Raw genomic sequence first — 17,633 nt, forward strand, 5'->3', positions numbered from 1 at the left:
TCCATATGGTTTTCCAGAAGGTCTGAACCAGTCGGCATTCCCACCAGCAATGTAGAAGGGTCCCTTTCTCCCCACATCCTCTCCAACAGCGGTTGCTTTTGTTCTTTTGGATGTATGCCAGTCTCTGTGGTGTGAGGTGGTATCTCGTGGTTGTTTTGATCTGCATCTCTCTGATGATTAGTGATGTAGAGCACTTTTTCATGTGCCTTTTGGCCATTCGTATTTCTTCCTTGGTAAAGTTTCTGTTCATTTCTTCGCCCCATTTTTTGATGGGGTTGGATGTTTTCTTCTTGTAGAGTTCAACCAGTGCTTTATATACCATTGATATCAACCCCTTATCTGATGGGTATTGTTTAAATATCCTTTCCCATTCTGTGGATAGTCTTTGTATTCTGGTCACTGTATCTTTTGCGGTGCAGAAGCTTTTTAGTTTAATGTAGTCCCATTTGTTGATCTCTGTTTTTACTAGATTGCTTAGTTCTGTGTCACCTTTGAAGATACCTTTATCTTCAATATCGTGGAGGGTTTTGCTGACCTTATCTTCAATGTACCTTATGGTTTGTGGTCTAATGTTGAGGTCTTTAATCCATTTTGATCTGACTTTTGTGCATGGTGTCAGGTCAAGGTCTAAGGCCATTTTTTTTGCATGTGGTTGTCCAGTTGTGCCCGCACCATTTGTTAAAGAGACTTTCTTTGCTCCACTTCACATCTCTTGCTCCCTTATCAAAGATTAGATGATCATACATTTGGGGTTGTGTGTAGGGATATTCCACCCTGTTCCATTGGTCTACGGCTCTGCCTTTGTTCCAGTACCATGCTGTTTTAATTGTTACTGCTTTGTAGTAAAGTTTGAGGTTGGGGAGGGTGATGCCTCCCATCAAATTTTTCCCAAGAATTGTTTTAGCTATCCTTGGACGTTTGTTGTTCCATATGAATTTTAGGATTGCTTGATCCATTTCTTTGAAGAATGTCATGGGTATCCTTATAGGGATCGCATTGAATCTGTATAATGCTTTAGGGAGTATTGCCATTTTAACAATATTGGTTCTCCCTATCCACGAGCAGGGTATGTGTTTCCATTTCCTCATGTCCTCTTTGATTTCATGGAGTAGCGTTTTGTAGTTTTCTTTGTAGAGGTCTTTTACTTCCTTGGTTAAGCTGATTCCGAGGTACTTGATTTTCTGGGGCACGATTGTGATTGGAATTGCTTTTTTCATGTCCCTTTCCTCTGCCTCATTGTTTGCATATATGAAGGCCATGGATTTTTGGGTATTGATTTTATAGCCTGCAACTTTACTGTATAAATCTATTGTTTCGAAGAGTTTCTTAGTAGAGGCTTTAGGCTTCTCTAGATATAGTATCATATCGTCTGCAAATAGTGAAAGTTTGATTTCTTCCTTTCCTATCTGGATGCCCTTAATCTCTTTTTCTTGTCTAATAGCTATCGCAACTACTTCCAGTACTATATTGAAGAGTGGTGAGAGTGGGCATCCTTGTCTTGTGCCTGATCTCAGAGGAAAGGCCCTTAGTTTTTCCCCGTTGAGGATAATGCTTGTCGTAGGCTTGTGATAGATGGCTTCAACTATCTTGAGGAAAGTTCCTCCAAACCCCATTTTGGCGAGGGTTTTCATCATGAAAGGATGTTGGATCTTGTCAAATGCTTTCTCTGCATCTATTGATATGATCATATGGTTTTTATCTTTACTTTTGTTGATATGGTGGATTATGTTGATTGATTTCCGAATGTTAAACCATCCTTGCATCCCCAGGATGAATCCCACTTGGTTGTTATGTATGATCTTTTTGATGAGTTGTTTGATCCTATTTTCCAGTATTTTGTTGAGGATCTTCGCATCGGTGTTCATCAGGGATATTGGTCTGTAATTTTCTTTCTTAGTGGTGTCTTTGTTTGCTTTTGGTATTAGGGAGATGTGTGCTTCATAGAAACTGTTTGGGAGAGTTCCTGTTTTTTCAATTTCCTGGAAAAGTTTGAGGAAAACAGGCAACAGGTCTTCTTTAAATGTGTGGAAGAATTCGCCAGTGAAACCATCTGGGCCTGGGCTTTTGTTTTTGGGGAGGTTTTTGATTACAGTTTCAATTTCCTTAACATTGATGGGTCTATTCAGGTATTCCAAGTCTTCTTTGTTCAGTCTTGGGAGATTGTAAGAATCGAGGAATCCATCCATTTCTTTTAGGTTCTCCTGTTTTGTGGCATATAGACTTTCGAAGTAGTCTCTAATGATCTTTTGAATCTCACTGGTTTCTGTTATGATGTCCCCGTTTTCATTTCTGATTCGATTTATTAGGGTTTTCTCTCTTTCTTTCTTTGTGAGTCTTGCTAGCGGTTTATCAATCTTATTTATTTTCTCGGAGAAACAACTCTTTGTTTCATTGATCTTTCGGATTGTCTTTTTGGTTTCCATGTCATTAATTTCTGCTCTAATTTTTATTATTTCTTTCCTTCGATCTGGTTTAGGTTCCTTTTTCTGGTCCTTTTCTAAGGTCTTGAGTCGTGAAGTCAAGCTGTCTATGTGGGCCCTTTCTTCCTTCCTGAGGAATGCTTGGAGAGCTATAAATTTTCCCCTTAACATGGCTTTAGCTGCATTCCATAGGTTTTGACAGCTCGTGTCTTCATTCTCATTTGTTTCTAAGTATTTTTTGATTTCTTCCTTGATTTCCTTCCTGACCCACTCATTGTTCAACATTGAATTGTTTAATTTCCAAGTGTTTAATTTGATTTTCCATGTCGGTGAGTGGTTAGCTTCTATCTTCAGCGCATCGTGGTCTGAGAAGATAGTTGATACAATTTCTATTTTTCCGATTCTATTGAGGTATGTTCTGGGGCCTAGTACATGGTCTATTTTAGAAAATGTTCCGTGTGCACTGGAAAAGAATGTGTATTCTTTCTTTTTGGGGTGTAAGGCCCTGTATAGGTCTATTAGGCCTCTCTCTTCTATTTCTTCTTTCAGAGTCAGTGTTTCCTTGTTGAGTTTTGTTCTTGTGGATCTATCTAGAGGCGATAAGGCCGTATTGAAGTCTCCGACTACAATTGTGCTGTTAGTGATGTCCTCTTTGAAGTCTGTTAGGAGTTGTTTTAAATATTTAGCCGGTCGTTCGTTAGGAGCATATACGTTTAAGAGTGTGATTTCTTCCTGTTGTACATATCCCTTGATAAACAGAAAATGACCTTTGCTGTCCCTTTTGATCTTTTTCATCCTAAAATCTATGTTGTCGGATACCAGGATGGCCACTCCAGCTTTTTTAAGGGGGTTGTTTGCTTGGAGGATTGTTTTCCATCCTTTGACTTTGAGTCTATGTTTACTCTGTTTGTTCAGGTGTGTTTCTTGCAGGCAACAGAATGTTGGGTTTAATTTCCGGATCCATTTAGCCACTCTGTGTGTCTTGATAGGTGCATTTAGGCCATTGACATTGAGAGAGATTATTGTGATGGGGTTTTGTGTCATCTTTCTGTGGGATTTATTGTTCTTATGGGGCTCCTACTTGTCTCACAGTAAGGTGACATTTTTTTTTTGTTTTTTGTTTTTTTTTTTGCTTTTTGGGTCACACCTGGCAATGCACAGGGGTTACTCCTGGCTCTGCACTCAGGAATTACCCCTGGCCATGCTCAGGGGACCATATGGGATGCTGGGATTTGAACCCGGGTCAGCCGCGTGCAAGGCAAACGCCCTACCCGCTGTGCTATCTCTCCAGCCCCAAGGTGACATTTTTTAAGGACCTAGAAAACTCAGTAATAAAGTTTTTATGGAATCAAAAGAGATCCCAAATAACCAAATCCATACTGAAGAAATAATCTTTTCTTCTTTGATACGTGGGGCTTCTGAAAGCGGATCTCCGATCCTATACACAGTGCTGATGGTGGGAGATTTCATTAAGTTCTGGGGATGGAAAGTCATGTGCTCCATGCCCTTGAGCTATCTCCTGGTCCAGAATTCACCCTTTAATTTTTTTTTACCAACACATTTAAGGAATTATTTTTTGAGGAACATTGAAAATATTTTACATGAAACACTATAAAATCCATACATTATTTCACCAGCATAGGTGTCTTTGTCTACAGTTAAATCTATTAATCTGATAAAGAATTCAAATTGAAATTGTTTAATGTAATGCTTGTTTTTCACAATGTTAATGTGGATTCAAGGAAGAGAGAAAAAATGTGAGAGATCTTCTAATCCCAGGAAGACTCTTTAGAGAGCAAAGTTTGTGTGTTGAGCACACAACGAAAATTTATGGGCAACTAATAAATGTTAGGTGATTTTTTTTTCGTTTCATACACTAATAGACTAAAAATTAAGTTGAGTTAGGATTTTTTTTCTTATATGCATTTTACTATGGAAAAATCAAATACAAAAGAGCATCTTCTACATTGCTTTTGAAAGATTCCCCAACGCACTTCAAAGGTAAGGAATGACTTTTTCACTTGATCTAATAGTTCCTTAGATGTATGAGTCAGAGCATACTTTCCGAAATGTATTAGTCCCAAAATATCATGGTATTCACATTATGATCCTATGTTCTACTCAAACAAATTCTCCCTCATGAGTCTATAAATTTAAATTTTTTTTGGTAGGGGGAACTTGCAGTTAGAAAAATGTAACAAAAATGAATGTAACTGAGTATGAATTTTAAAGGAATAAATTTGAATTTTAAAGGGATGAATTTTTAACAAAGTTGCCAATGCTCCTTTCTTGAATATATTGCTTTCCCCCATTTTGCTCAGTTATTACTTAATCCCATGTCTCTTAACAGACCCAAAAGCAATAAAGTTTAGGAAGTTCTCTGTCCCCAAGAAGATTTTCAGTTGAATTGTTTCTAGATCTAGTGTGTGTGAAGGCAAAGTTTAAGGAAACCATTCGTAGGTTGAAATCAAATTTAAAGATCAGAGAAAAGCACATCATCTGCTTCTCTATCAGTACAAACTATACTGGACATATATGGTGAAATATATGGTGTGTGTGTGTGTGTGTGTGTGTGTGTGTGTGTGTGTGTGTGTGTGCGCCTGTGTTTGCAAGGATTAAGAAATAAAAGGCAACTACTCAGAGGGCCAATTTTTGGACAAATTGTTATTGACAAATTGACAAATTGATATTCCAAGAACTAAGAAACAAAAGGCAAGTATAAGAGGCCCAATTTTTGGATAAATTGTTGAGGAAGTTCTTTTATATATGCTAATGTTGCAAATAACTCTGATTAAAAATTTAAGACAACAAAAGTATTGTGGAAACAACCTGAGAGACTGAGAACAGACATATGGATAAAGAAACTCTGGTGCATATACACAGTGGAATACTACACAGCTGTTAGGAAAAAATGAGGTCATGAAATGTGTTTCTAAATGGATAGATTTGGAGAGTATCAAGCTGAGTGAGGTGAGTCAGAAGGAGAGGGACAGATATAGAATTACTGCATCTGTTTGTGGGATATATGTTTAAAAAAAAAACTAATATCCAAGGCCAGGGAAAATGGGGCAGGAAGACTGACCATGATGTGTCAATGGTGTGGGAAATGGGAGTATAGTTAAGATAGAGTAAGGTCCATTATGACAATACTAGTTGAAAATTGATCACTCTGGACAAGAACTGAGTGTTGAAAGCGGGTAAAAGGATATACATGATAACCTTGTATCATTTGTCATCCCATTTCTCAATTAATTTGCTTGAGTGGGCGCCAGTAACTGGCACCCTTTAAAATCTATTGGTCCTTGTCATGTGCTAGTGTAACCCAACGGCATCTGCTCGCTCCAGGAACATGAAGAGCTTCAACCTGTTTGTTCAGGGTCTTGACGAAAAAGCCTGGTCATCTCATAGGTGACCACGCAGTCTTTTGACGTCCCGTGGAATCCAGTCAGTAACAGCTCTAGTCCAGCGGTCATCTCTAAATTGCATTACATGTCCAGGCCATCTGATTTTTGATGCCTTGGCAAATGAGACAGCATCCCTAGTTCTCTATGGTCGCAGAGGTCAGAACTTTGTATTTCTTCTCTCACTTCAGTGAAATGTGATATTCCAAGCATAGATTTTTTGATTCCTCTTTGGAAGACCTGAATAGCGTTCTTATCTTCTTCAGATCTCTGAGGCATATGTTAGTACAGGAAGAACGGTGGAGTCGAAAAGATGTACCCAGAGCCAAAGGTTCTTTGTCATCTTAACAACTTCTTCTATGCTCTTGAAGGCATTCCACGCTGCTCTCTTCCTCCTACATGGCTCAGGTGTCAGGTCATTTGTCATGTTGAGTTCTCGACCTAGGTACACATGACTGCTGCATTTGGAGATGTTTGTTCCATTGAGACTAGTCCAGAACTAGTCAGGAACTAGTCCGTTTCTCATGAACATTGTTTTCGTGAGATTCAGCTATAGACCGACCTTTCCATACTCATGGTCAAAGTCAGCCAGCATTCATGCCGCTTGGCTAATGTTTGGTGTTATGAGAATGATGTCATCAGCAAAGCAGAGATGATGTAGTTGCCGACCATCTATCTTCACTCCCATTCCTTCCCATTCCAGTTGGTTCATGATGTTTTCGAGGGTGGCACTGAAGAGTTTCTGTGAAATGATGTCACCCTGCTGAACCCCTCTCTTTACGTTGATGATCACTTCCTTGTAGAATGGTGAGATTCTAGTGGTGAATCCTTAATAAGGCTCACAGAGGATTGTGATATACTGAGTTTGAATGCCCTGTTTGGCTAGGGCTTCAATGACCGCTTCAGTCTCAGCAGAATCAAAGGCCTTCTTTAAATCAATGAATGTTAGACAGAGCAGCATCTTGAACTCTCAAGAAACCTCAATGAGTTTGGTCACTGTGTGGATATGGTCGATTGTGCTGAATCCTTTTCGGAACCCGGCTTGTTCACATGGTTGTCCTTTGTCTAGTGTTCTGCCAATCCTATTCAGAATGACTTGAGTGAATAACTTGTAGACGATGGTCAACAGGCAGATAGGGCGATAGTTGCCGATATTGTGGATGTCTCCCTTCATGTGCAACAGGACAGTCCTGCTGGTTTTCCATTGGGATGGAACCTTGCATTCAGACAGGTAGCATAAGAAGAGTCGAGCCATTGTATTGGCAGATTCTTCAGGTGTTCGGATCTGACCTCGTCTGGACAGGGTGCTGCATGCTTCTTTGTAGATGAAATGGGGTGTCATATTTTGGAAGGATATATCCATCCTGTAGAATTTGGTATGTGGGCAGGTCGACATGGTTATTGAAGAGATCCGAGTGGAAGTCATGAGTAATCCTCTCCATTGCCCTTCTGGAAGATGTGATAAATCCATCAGGACCTCAGAGGGCAGTCATCTTGGTCAGATAGTTGGTGAAGGACAGGCAAGCGTTGTGAATATTTTTCCTGGCTTCTGCTGCATCTGCCAACACTGCTGCTCTTCTCTCTTTGAGGTCTTCCTTTATCGCTTCTCTGCACAGCTTTGTGAGCTCAGATGTTAGCTTGTGAGTGCCTGACGCTCATGCCAAACCACATTGGCAAATGAGCTCAAGAGATTCCGAAGACAGGCATCTTTTTGTGGCTTTCTCTCTCTCTCAGCATTCCTCGCACAATCATGGAGGTGCTGAACCAGTCGACCATATTCCCCGTCGATGTTGTCAATGATGGCATCTTCCCATATTGCTGCAATAGTGCCAAAGAGCTCCCAGTTGGTGTTTGTTCTGGGAGTTCTTTTCTTAAACTTTGCAGCCCTTTCTCCCCGCTCCGTGAAGTAGAATTTCACATGAAGGATATGATGGTCTGATCTCATGTGGAATTTTGGGACAACAGCAACATTGGTCAGGCAAAACTGTCTATTGAATATAATGTGGTCAGTTTCATTGTGGAACTGTCCACCAGGATACTGCCATGTCCAACGTTTAGATTCAGCCTTCTGGAACTGTGAGTTACCATGGATGGTCTTGGTTGACATAATAAACTCAGACAGCCTCTCACCCTGTTCATTCTATTCTAGGCTGTGGGTCCCAATGAAAAGTTCTTTGGGTGACCTTCTAGGTTCTACCTTGGTGTTAAAATCACTGACCAAGACCTTGTAGAAGGTGTGGTCTTCTTTATAGAACTTCTCCAGCTACATGTAGAACTCAATTTCTTCTTCGTCGTAGTTGGATGTTGGTGCATACATGACAAAGATAGAAACTGCTGGCAATGAGCCACATCTATTCAAATGTAAGCATCAGACTCAGGTTGTTAGGCGTTCAAACAAATCAATGCTCATGGCCAAGTTTATGTTGATGAGGACACCAACACCACCAACACCTCTATTGCCACATGTTCCGAGGAACAGTTCTTCTCCAGTGTCAAAAACAGAGTGATGTGTTCAATGCCTTCTCATCTCAGTCAATTGATTGATGTCGTACTAGATCTTCTGTGCTTGCACTATCAGGTCCTCGATGGATGCTTCCAATGCAACTGTGCGTGCATTAAAAGTGAAGACAGTCAATTTAGTCCTTCTTCATTTTGGCAGCCTAGTTAGGCCCTGAGATTTTAGCAGCCTCTCCTTGTTCATCCTTCTCAATGCTGCTATATTAGGGTCTCTTCCAGGGTCAAGGGAATGAGGTCCATTTTTGTTACTGTTTTCTGCATATCGAATACGCCATGGGTAGCTTGTCAGGCTCTGCCATGCGGGTGGCATGTAGGGAGGTGGCCCCCTTTCTACTCCTCAATTATCTTCTGTATTTTTAATAAAAAATAAAAATAAATAAATAGCACTGTCATTCCTTTGTTCATAGATTTGCTTGAGAGGGCACCAGTAATGTCTCCATTGTGAGATTTGTTGTTACCTGTTTTTGGCATATCGAATATGCCATGGGTAGCTTGTCAGACTCTGCCGTGCAGGCGGGATACTCTTGGTAGCTTGCTGGGCTCTGCAAGCGGGACAGAGGAATCAAACCCAGGTCGGCCGCTTTCAAGGTGAACACCCTACCTGCTGTGCTATCACTCCAGTCCTTTTAGGGTCACACTCGGGAATCCTCAGGTGTTACTACTGGCTCTGCACTCAGGAATTACTTCTGGCATGCTCGCGGGACCACATGGGATGCTGGGGTTTAAAGTCTGGTTGGTCACGTTCAAGGCAAATGCCCTACTCACTTTGGTCCTGGTCAGTGACTCTATTGACCCAACTTTCACAATACTAACTCAGCACTCCAGATGTTCTAACGCTGGACTTCTTATTTTACATTATATTTCCTATTAAACCTAGGACCTGTTTTGCAGCATTCATGTTAAAGGCCTTCCATATTTTGAAGGCTATCTCTTTTGGAAGAGATCTCCCCAGTAGCCCTAGAGGGGGGTGTTAGGGAACACTTCCAGTGATTCTTGCTTCAGCTATGTGGGCATGATGGTACTCAAACTGAGAATGTGGTGCTGGGGCCATCAATGCCACAGTCGGAAATACTAGGAGTGGTGCGTGGGGGGAAGAAGATGTTCCACGGATCTAACTCAGGATTCTGCACTTGGAGATACAGTAATCTTTGTGGTTATCTCCCTGGACTCTGAAGACCCTATTTTAATAAGTTGCACACAGGTTTAGATAATGTTTTAAAATTTCCATTTGTAGTTGCTTTAATTGGCAGGTTCTTTGTCCTCTTTTATAACCCCCTGTGAGATCGGATTCTGGTTAGGGTTCTATAGAGAAGAGAGCAAACTGTATTTATTACAAAGGATTGATTCATACGTCACTGGAGTTTGGTGAATCCGTTTCTACAATCTGGAGTAGAAATCTTGGAAAGTCGGGAATGCAGAAAAAAACTACGGGAAGTGCAGAACCAGTCCCCTGGATATTTTTTTTCTTACTCAGAAAATTGGTCTATTTGTTTCATTCAAACCTTAAATTACAGGCTTCCTTTACTATCTGAGAGCAGATGGTTTCTTTCAATACGATTTGGTAGACTATTTTGGTATCTAAAAACACAATTTTCATAATGACAAACTCTTAGTATTTCCATAAAAAGAGGAGCATTCTACTTTCTAAAAGCAGGGGAACACCCGAAATTGGATAGGGTTTACTCCTTATGAAAGAACAATCCACTTACTCAAAGTTTGCCAATTTAAATGTTAATCACATTCCCAAACATTCTCTAAACTGAAACAAAATTAGCCATCACGTTTACCTTGAGTTAGAGTAAGCCAATACCTGAGCAGGAAATAAAAACCAAATGAAGCAAATTAAAACTGATGATACTAAGTCTAAGAGTGATTTATCTTAAAATTTAATCCCCTCCATGGGGAATAGTGAAATAGTGAGCCCAGAGTGGTTTTCAAACTGCTACTTACTCTGTAATTCCTAAGTAACTTTAGTGTTTATAAATTCAAAAGAGTGTAATTGTGAATTTTGTGCCTTAATGAATTCAAATGTATAATCGTGTATGCTATATATCTTAAACATACCTCAGATACCATATTTTTGTTTTATAAAAGAGCATCTAAGGTGCCAGAGCAATAGTACAGAGTGTCAGGCACTTGCCTTGCATGCAGCCCATCTGGGATCCATCCTAATCTTCAGCATTCTATGTGGTTTCCCGAGCCCCACCAGGAGTTGCTCCTGAGCACAAAGCCAGGAGTAAGCCCTGAGCACTGCTGGTTGTGACACAGAACAAAAATCACTATATCACTGTCATCCCATTGTTCATCAATTTACTTGAGTGGGCACCAGTGACATCTCCATTCTTCCCAGTCCTGAGATTTTAGCAGCCTCTCCTTACTCGTTTTTCCCAATGATTGGAGGCTCTTTACAGGGTGTCAGAGGAATGAGACCTGTTATTGTTACTGTATTTGGCATAACAAATACATCACGGGGAGCTTGCTAGGCTCCTCCGTGCGGGCAGGATACTCTTGGTAGCTTGTCGGGCTCTCTGAGAAGTATATATATATATATATATATATATATATATGTGTGTGTGTGTGTGTGTGTGTGTGTGTGTGTGTGTGTGTGTGTGTGCGTGTGTGTGCATATATATATATATATATATATATTTCCCTCTATGATTTTATGGAAAAATGGGTAGGGAGTGTCTTATAATGTGTTATATGTGGAATATGTTAACTCATGCCTGAGGTTTGGCCCAAACGTGTGGAAAGTGGCCTGGAGTGTGGCGGTGGTTGGGTAGTGGAGGTCGGCTGCTGGGGTTGGGTCCCTTGGGTGGGGAGAGCTCTCACTAGCGCCCCTCTGGGGCACCCCTGGTGCAGAGTCTGGTGGCATGGTTATTTTGTGGCATGGCTATTCTTAGAACAAAAATTAAAACAAATAAAGAAAAGAGCAACACAGTTGTTAACTTCTCTCCCTATACATGCGGACTTATTGACTTACTTATTTGGGTTTTAGTGCCACACATGGAGGTGCTCAGGGTTTACTCCTGGCCCTGTGTTCAGAAACTATTCCTGGCAAGTTTGGGGGGTATATGCGGTGCCAGAGATCAAATGCTGGCTGGCAGTGTGCAAGGCAAACACCCCACATGCTGTACTATCTCTCCAGCTCCACTGTTTGCATATCTTTAAAATTTTGCATATGTCTATTGATTTATGTAGAATTTCTCAATTTCTTCTTCGTCATAGTTGGATGTTGGTGAGTAGACGGCAAAGATAGAAACTGCTGGCAACGAGCTACATCTATATTCAAACAGAAGTGTCCGATTCGAGTTTTAAGGCATGCTAACAAATCAATGCTCATGGCCAAGTTCACGTTGACAAGGACACTGACACCACCAACACCTCTACTGCCACATGTTCCAAAGAACAGTTCTTCTCCAGTGTCGAAAATGCCGTGATGTGTTCAATGCCTTCTCGTCTCAGTCAATCCAATGACGTAGCACTTGATTTTCTGCGCTTGCACCATCAGGTCCTCGATGGATGCTTTTGATGCCAGCGCACGTGTGTTAAAAGTGCAAACAGTCATTTTAGTCCTTCTTCGTGTGAGCAGCCTAGTTTGGCCCTGAGATTTTACTGGCCTCTCCTTGCTCATCCTTCTTAGCGCTGCCGTATTAGGGGCTCTTCCAGGGTCAGGGAAATGAGGTCCATTGTTGTTACTGTTTTGGGCATATCAAATATGCCACGGCTCTGCTGTGCAGGTGGGATACTCTCGGTAGCTTGCTGGGCTTTCCAAGAGGGATGGAGGATTTGGGGGCGGCCTCTAAGCGCCATTATCAGTGTTCCAATGGTTCACTTATTGATTTCTGTGAAAAATCTAAATCTTTTCTTTATGATATTTTTCAATGTGACAGAATTTATTAATACTTATAATTGTTTCTCAGTAATGAAGAAGGGTGAAGAGAGTTACTTGCCCGCACACCTGGCTGTCTTCCTCAGGGCCCCTCGGAGGGGATGGGCTCCAGCTTCCCTCCCCACCCCGAGCAGAGCGCCTGGCAGCCAAAGACCACTGGAACCTAGCTACAGTCATGCTCGAGACCCCTCTCCACACGTTCGGACAGGCCTCACGCATGAAGGTACTGGCAGCGGAACCCAGGTGTGTGTTATCCCATCAACTGCCAACATCCAGAGACTTAAAAGCAAGCTTCCAGAAGCGATATCTTTAGCCTACTTCTCCCTCTGGGAGAAACTGTCAAGCTTCTGAGCGTTTCCTGCCCACATGGGACAGCCTTGCAAGCTTCCTATGGTGTATTCATATGCAAAATCCAGTAACAAGCTGGATCTCATTCCCCTGACCCTGAAAGAGCCTCTAGTGGGACATCATTGGGAGGGCCGAGTTGAGAGAGACTTCTAAGATCTCAGGGGAAGGGCGAATGGAGAGGTTACTGAGCCCGCTCAAGAAATCAATGATTAACGGGATTTCGTGATTGTGAATGAAGAAGGGTAACATTCAAGATCAGGAATCACTGTGATGATGCAGTTGGTGGTGGAGTTGGTGGTGAAACAATTTAAGGTCTGAACAACTGCAAGGTGAACAGCTTGGTCAGTCTTAAAAAAAATTTTTTTAAGGATTAGGAATAAACACTTATTGGCTCAAGCAACAAGCACCATTATACTAATTAAAATATTAACAGAAAATGATGTTGATCCTTCTCACCATCATTTCTACAACTTTGCTCCGTGTATGGGCTCCTTATCCAAATAAATTGGTGGATATGAAGGTTGTCTTCACTATTTGCCACCTGGTTTACCCAGTCTCATCAGTGTAATAGCATCTGGCTGATTCTGCCTTCCCAAAAAGTGGAAATAGGGACTGTACATATCTGAAGCTTAACTCTGGTATTTCCAATGATCCCTTTGAAGAGATTTGTTCTGATTGCTTAAATTTTAAGGAAGAAAATGTAGTCGCTGGCGTTGATGTTAGCATCAACAGCTGGCACAGCTAACATAGATATGATAATAAGCTTAGTGACCAGCTTTATTGCCTAAATAAAGGGTGCCTAGGAAACTATAGGATAAGCAGACATAATACTATGCAATAAAAGCAATAGAATGCCATATGCTCTAATACATGTAGGATAAAAAAAAGTTGAACTGAATCTTTTATGTGATAGAGATCCTAGAGGAAAAAAAACCCAAATATAATCACCACATAAAATGTCAACAAATTGTATATATTTAGAGGTCATTATAATTTATTTCTGCTCCATTAACTTGAAATTGACTCCCTAACAGACTCACCAATGTGTTTTTCAACATTTTCTATTTTATCCAATATACTTTATTGAGGGAAAAATATATGTTTAATGTGTTGGGTCAAAATGAACTGTTTAAATTAATGAAGTTAAGTATAATTAATGTACATGAAATAACTACATGAGATAACCCAATTCTGAGAAAGCACATTTGTCTGAGTCCAGAAAGTTTGTAATTTGTTTATGTCAATAAATTTAGGGTGAAAACTGGTTCCTAAAACATTTGTGAGACATAATGAGTTTAATAGCTTTCCCCAATTTTCAAAAATGTATAGTAGATGTATCTCTCATGAGAAATTGAATTTGTTTTCTTCATTGTGAGCTGCATCAGTGAAATTATTTGGGCTCTGTTTTATAGCTCCAGAGTGTATTTTGTTTGATGAAGGCGTTTATTGATAGCAATTAACCACATTTTTCCCATTTAAAAATCATTTACAAATGATATATCTACATAATACATAGTTTGGGTCCACTTCAAGATAATGAACATGAGCATATTAGGGCTCATTTTATTTTGTCTGAGTTTTGGCAGAGAGATTTTAAAGAAATATAAGCATTCCATCTATAAGATAATGTTAAAAATTACCTAAGGTTAAAAGAGTTGGTCCTCACTATATATATTACTGGAACAAAATGATCAGAATTTGGATTTATTTTTAATCTGATATCTCAATAAAATGGAGTCAAAGATACATTTTATTAATTCCATTAAAGTCATCAACAAACACTGTACATAGATTTTTGGCATAACTATCTTTAAAGCCAGTTTTTATAGGAAAAGCTATATGCATTTCAAAAATAAAGGATTTGTCACAGAAAAACTTATTTATACTAATGCTCTGATTGAAAGTGATTTCACATTTTCCAAAGCAAGTAATAAAGCAATTTTTATGATACTGAAAACCAATTCTATTTTTGACATTTTTTCTCATCCATTTAAGCTACTACTATGCAAAAAATTTGGATTTGTTTTTTTTTTGTCAACTGAGATGATTTCAGCAGTTTTTCTTGCCAATCAAGTTTTTATTAAAATATTTTTAATTTTAGGCACCATGATTTATAATACTATTAATGATAGGGGTTAATACATACAATGTTTCAACATGGCACCCTCTGTCTGACTGCTCTCCTCACCACTCAATTTACTTTGCACCCTGTTCCCTATGATGGTAAGGTCAGTTCTGCAGCCCAGGGATTGAACCTAGGTTGGCCATGTGCCAGGCAAGCCCCCTACCCGCTCTGTTACTCCTGTAGTCCAATGTACATGTTCTTAATCATCCCAATACCCTTGGTCTCCAACCTTCTCTGCAAGTAGCTATCAAACAGAACTATTTGTAACGTTTTATGTTTTTGTATCCCTGGCCCTTCTCTACCATTTGCACAAAGAAACAATTTTTTCGCTACATCAGTTATCACAAGCCTTCATCAGTTCTTGGACACTTGGGTTGTCATCAGACATTGGCTTTTATCAATAGTGTTACAATGAACACTGGAGTGCAAACATCTTTTCTGAATAGTGAGTTTGGATCCCTGGGATAGAGGTCAAGAAATGGAATGGATGGATTATATGGGAGCTAAATTCCTAGTTTTTAAGAAGTATCCATGTTACTTTGCAAAACCAGTTGACATTCTTAACATCAGTGGATAAGAATTCCTTCCTTCCCACGTCCACTCCAATACTATTGTTTCTGCTATTTTTAATGTGTGCCAATTCTACTGGTATGAAGCTATATCTCATTGATTTTATTTTTATTTCCCCGGTGACAAGGGATGAAGAGTGTTTTTTCATATGCACATTGCTGCATGTCTTTTCTGAGGAAGTCTCAGTTTATCTCTTCTTCCCATTTTTTTAAACGTGATTGATTGTCTTTTTCTTGCTAAACTCTACAAGCACTTTGTATAACGTGGATATTAACCCTTTGTCAGACAAGTGGAGGACAAATATTTTCTCCCAGTCTCTGGGGTATCTGTTTAATCTGGTCATTGTTTCATTTGCACTGCAAAAGCTTCTTGGTTTGATGTACTTTCTTTCATACAGCAAGTTTTCATTTCTGTTCTGAAAACTTTTAACTGCAGTCTACTTAAGTCAGTGGCTTATTTTCCACTTATATTTTGCTGGTTACAAATTGCTCTCAAATTTAGTATCTTAAATTAATTTTAAGATACTTTTAAGCAATTATTTGGGCTAGAGCAATAGTAATACAGGTAGGGGGTTTGCCTAGCCCCCTGGTCTAGGCAGGTCCGGGTTCAATTCCTGACACCCCATATGATCCACTGAGGCTGCCATGAGTGATCCCTGAGCACAGAGTCAGTAGTGAGCCCTGACTACTGCTGGGTGTGCCTTCCCTTTCCCCGCAAAAACCTCAACAACTATTTATTGTTTATCAAACTTTATAGGTTGGCTACTGAGGGTATCTCCCCTGACTGGGCTTGAGTAGCTAACGCTAAACTTTAGCTTAAGTCACAAAGAAATCCAAAATTGCTCTCATTTCTGGAACTTAATCAAGGTAACACTCATATCTGATAGCTAACAGCTGACTTTAGGAAGGACGAAGTGGGGGTGCTTCACCCCTTCTGTGCTTCATTCCTCTTTGTGTTATATATTAGGACCCCCCAAGGCCTATCTCCAGATACAGTGATTCACATAAGAGTCACGAGACGTGCCCTTGAGCCATATTCATGGCTAATCTTTTTAGGCAAAGGGGTACAAGGCAGAGTCAACAAGAGCAAAGTCCTGAGGAACCCTTGTGTAAGGCTCTAAAAGTCCTTTCTTAATAGAGTCACTGAGATTAATACACCAGGAAATAAATTCTGACAACAAATCTCAAATTTAAATGGAAATGTTATTGGAATTTCATGCCCAGGATTTATAGTATGGCCAATCACATAAACACCCTATGTCTGGCACATGCCAAACTAACAGACTCTCAGAACCAGACGTGTTTAGCATAACCCATAGTATTTGTACACATAGACGAACAGGCTTATTAATTAGGGTGCCAGGAGCACACCCCAAAGACAAATTTCCATATGACTGATAAAGGCTCATCTTTTAAGTTGGTCTTCCCAAGGATGTTTTGGGACTGTTTTGTCAACTTCTTTTTTTTCTGGCTACTATTCAAAGCTTCTTCTCTGGCTAAAGTGTGAAAGTTCCCAGAAAGCAGGTGTAAATTCAAAAGGGTTCCTGAGAATTAAGCTATGAATTGACATAGACTTCTTGACTTAGCCTAACTGAAATGAGTGCCGAAATTCAAGAGGTGACAATGAAGACTCTCATTTTATGAAGCAGCTGCAAAATTTTCTCTCAGTGGCATGGAGAGTCATTCATGACAACCATGAAAGCAATCAACTGATCACACTTTTCAAACATCCATCCTTTGTCTTATAAAGCTGTGAAACTTGACTTGCCCAACCCCACCTATGTAGACGTAGTCCCATCCAAAACAAGCCTCGATCACAATTTCTTTCCAGTCCCATCTAGATAAGATTCTTGAAATTTTCCAAAGCGAATTCTCGGCCTTGATTCACTGGGGTGTCTTCTCACAGTGATGAATCTATTGGACCAACTCTGGATTCTTTCACATCGTCCTTTACCCCTAATGTGTGCACTTGCACAAGAAAGCCGTGCCTTCTCCGTGAGTTGGAAAATTCCTCCTTAGACGATCCAGCATAGCAAGCTGTCAACTCCAGAGACTCGAAGTGTCTGTATCTCACTGATGAAAGGCAGTCATGTCACACCCAGAGGGTTTGAAACTGCACTGGATTCGGTCCACCCCGAGAGCAGCCAAGCCCAGTTCCATCCCTGATCATTCAATTCCATGAATTTCCAAAAACTCATCCAGAGCCACTTGGGCGAGTGGTGAAGAATACCTCAAGGGAAAATTCCAGGCCAGGCCAAGAGAGCTCCCAAATCCTGGGTTTGGGAAGACTAAGGACATGGAAATGAGAAATAATTGATTATTAACACGCATTCTCGTGGACATTTCCAAGCTAGTTATGAT

Source organism: Sorex araneus, chromosome 2, assembly GCF_027595985.1.
Source record: "Sorex araneus isolate mSorAra2 chromosome 2, mSorAra2.pri, whole genome shotgun sequence".
Taxonomy (NCBI): Eukaryota; Metazoa; Chordata; class Mammalia; order Eulipotyphla; family Soricidae; genus Sorex; species Sorex araneus.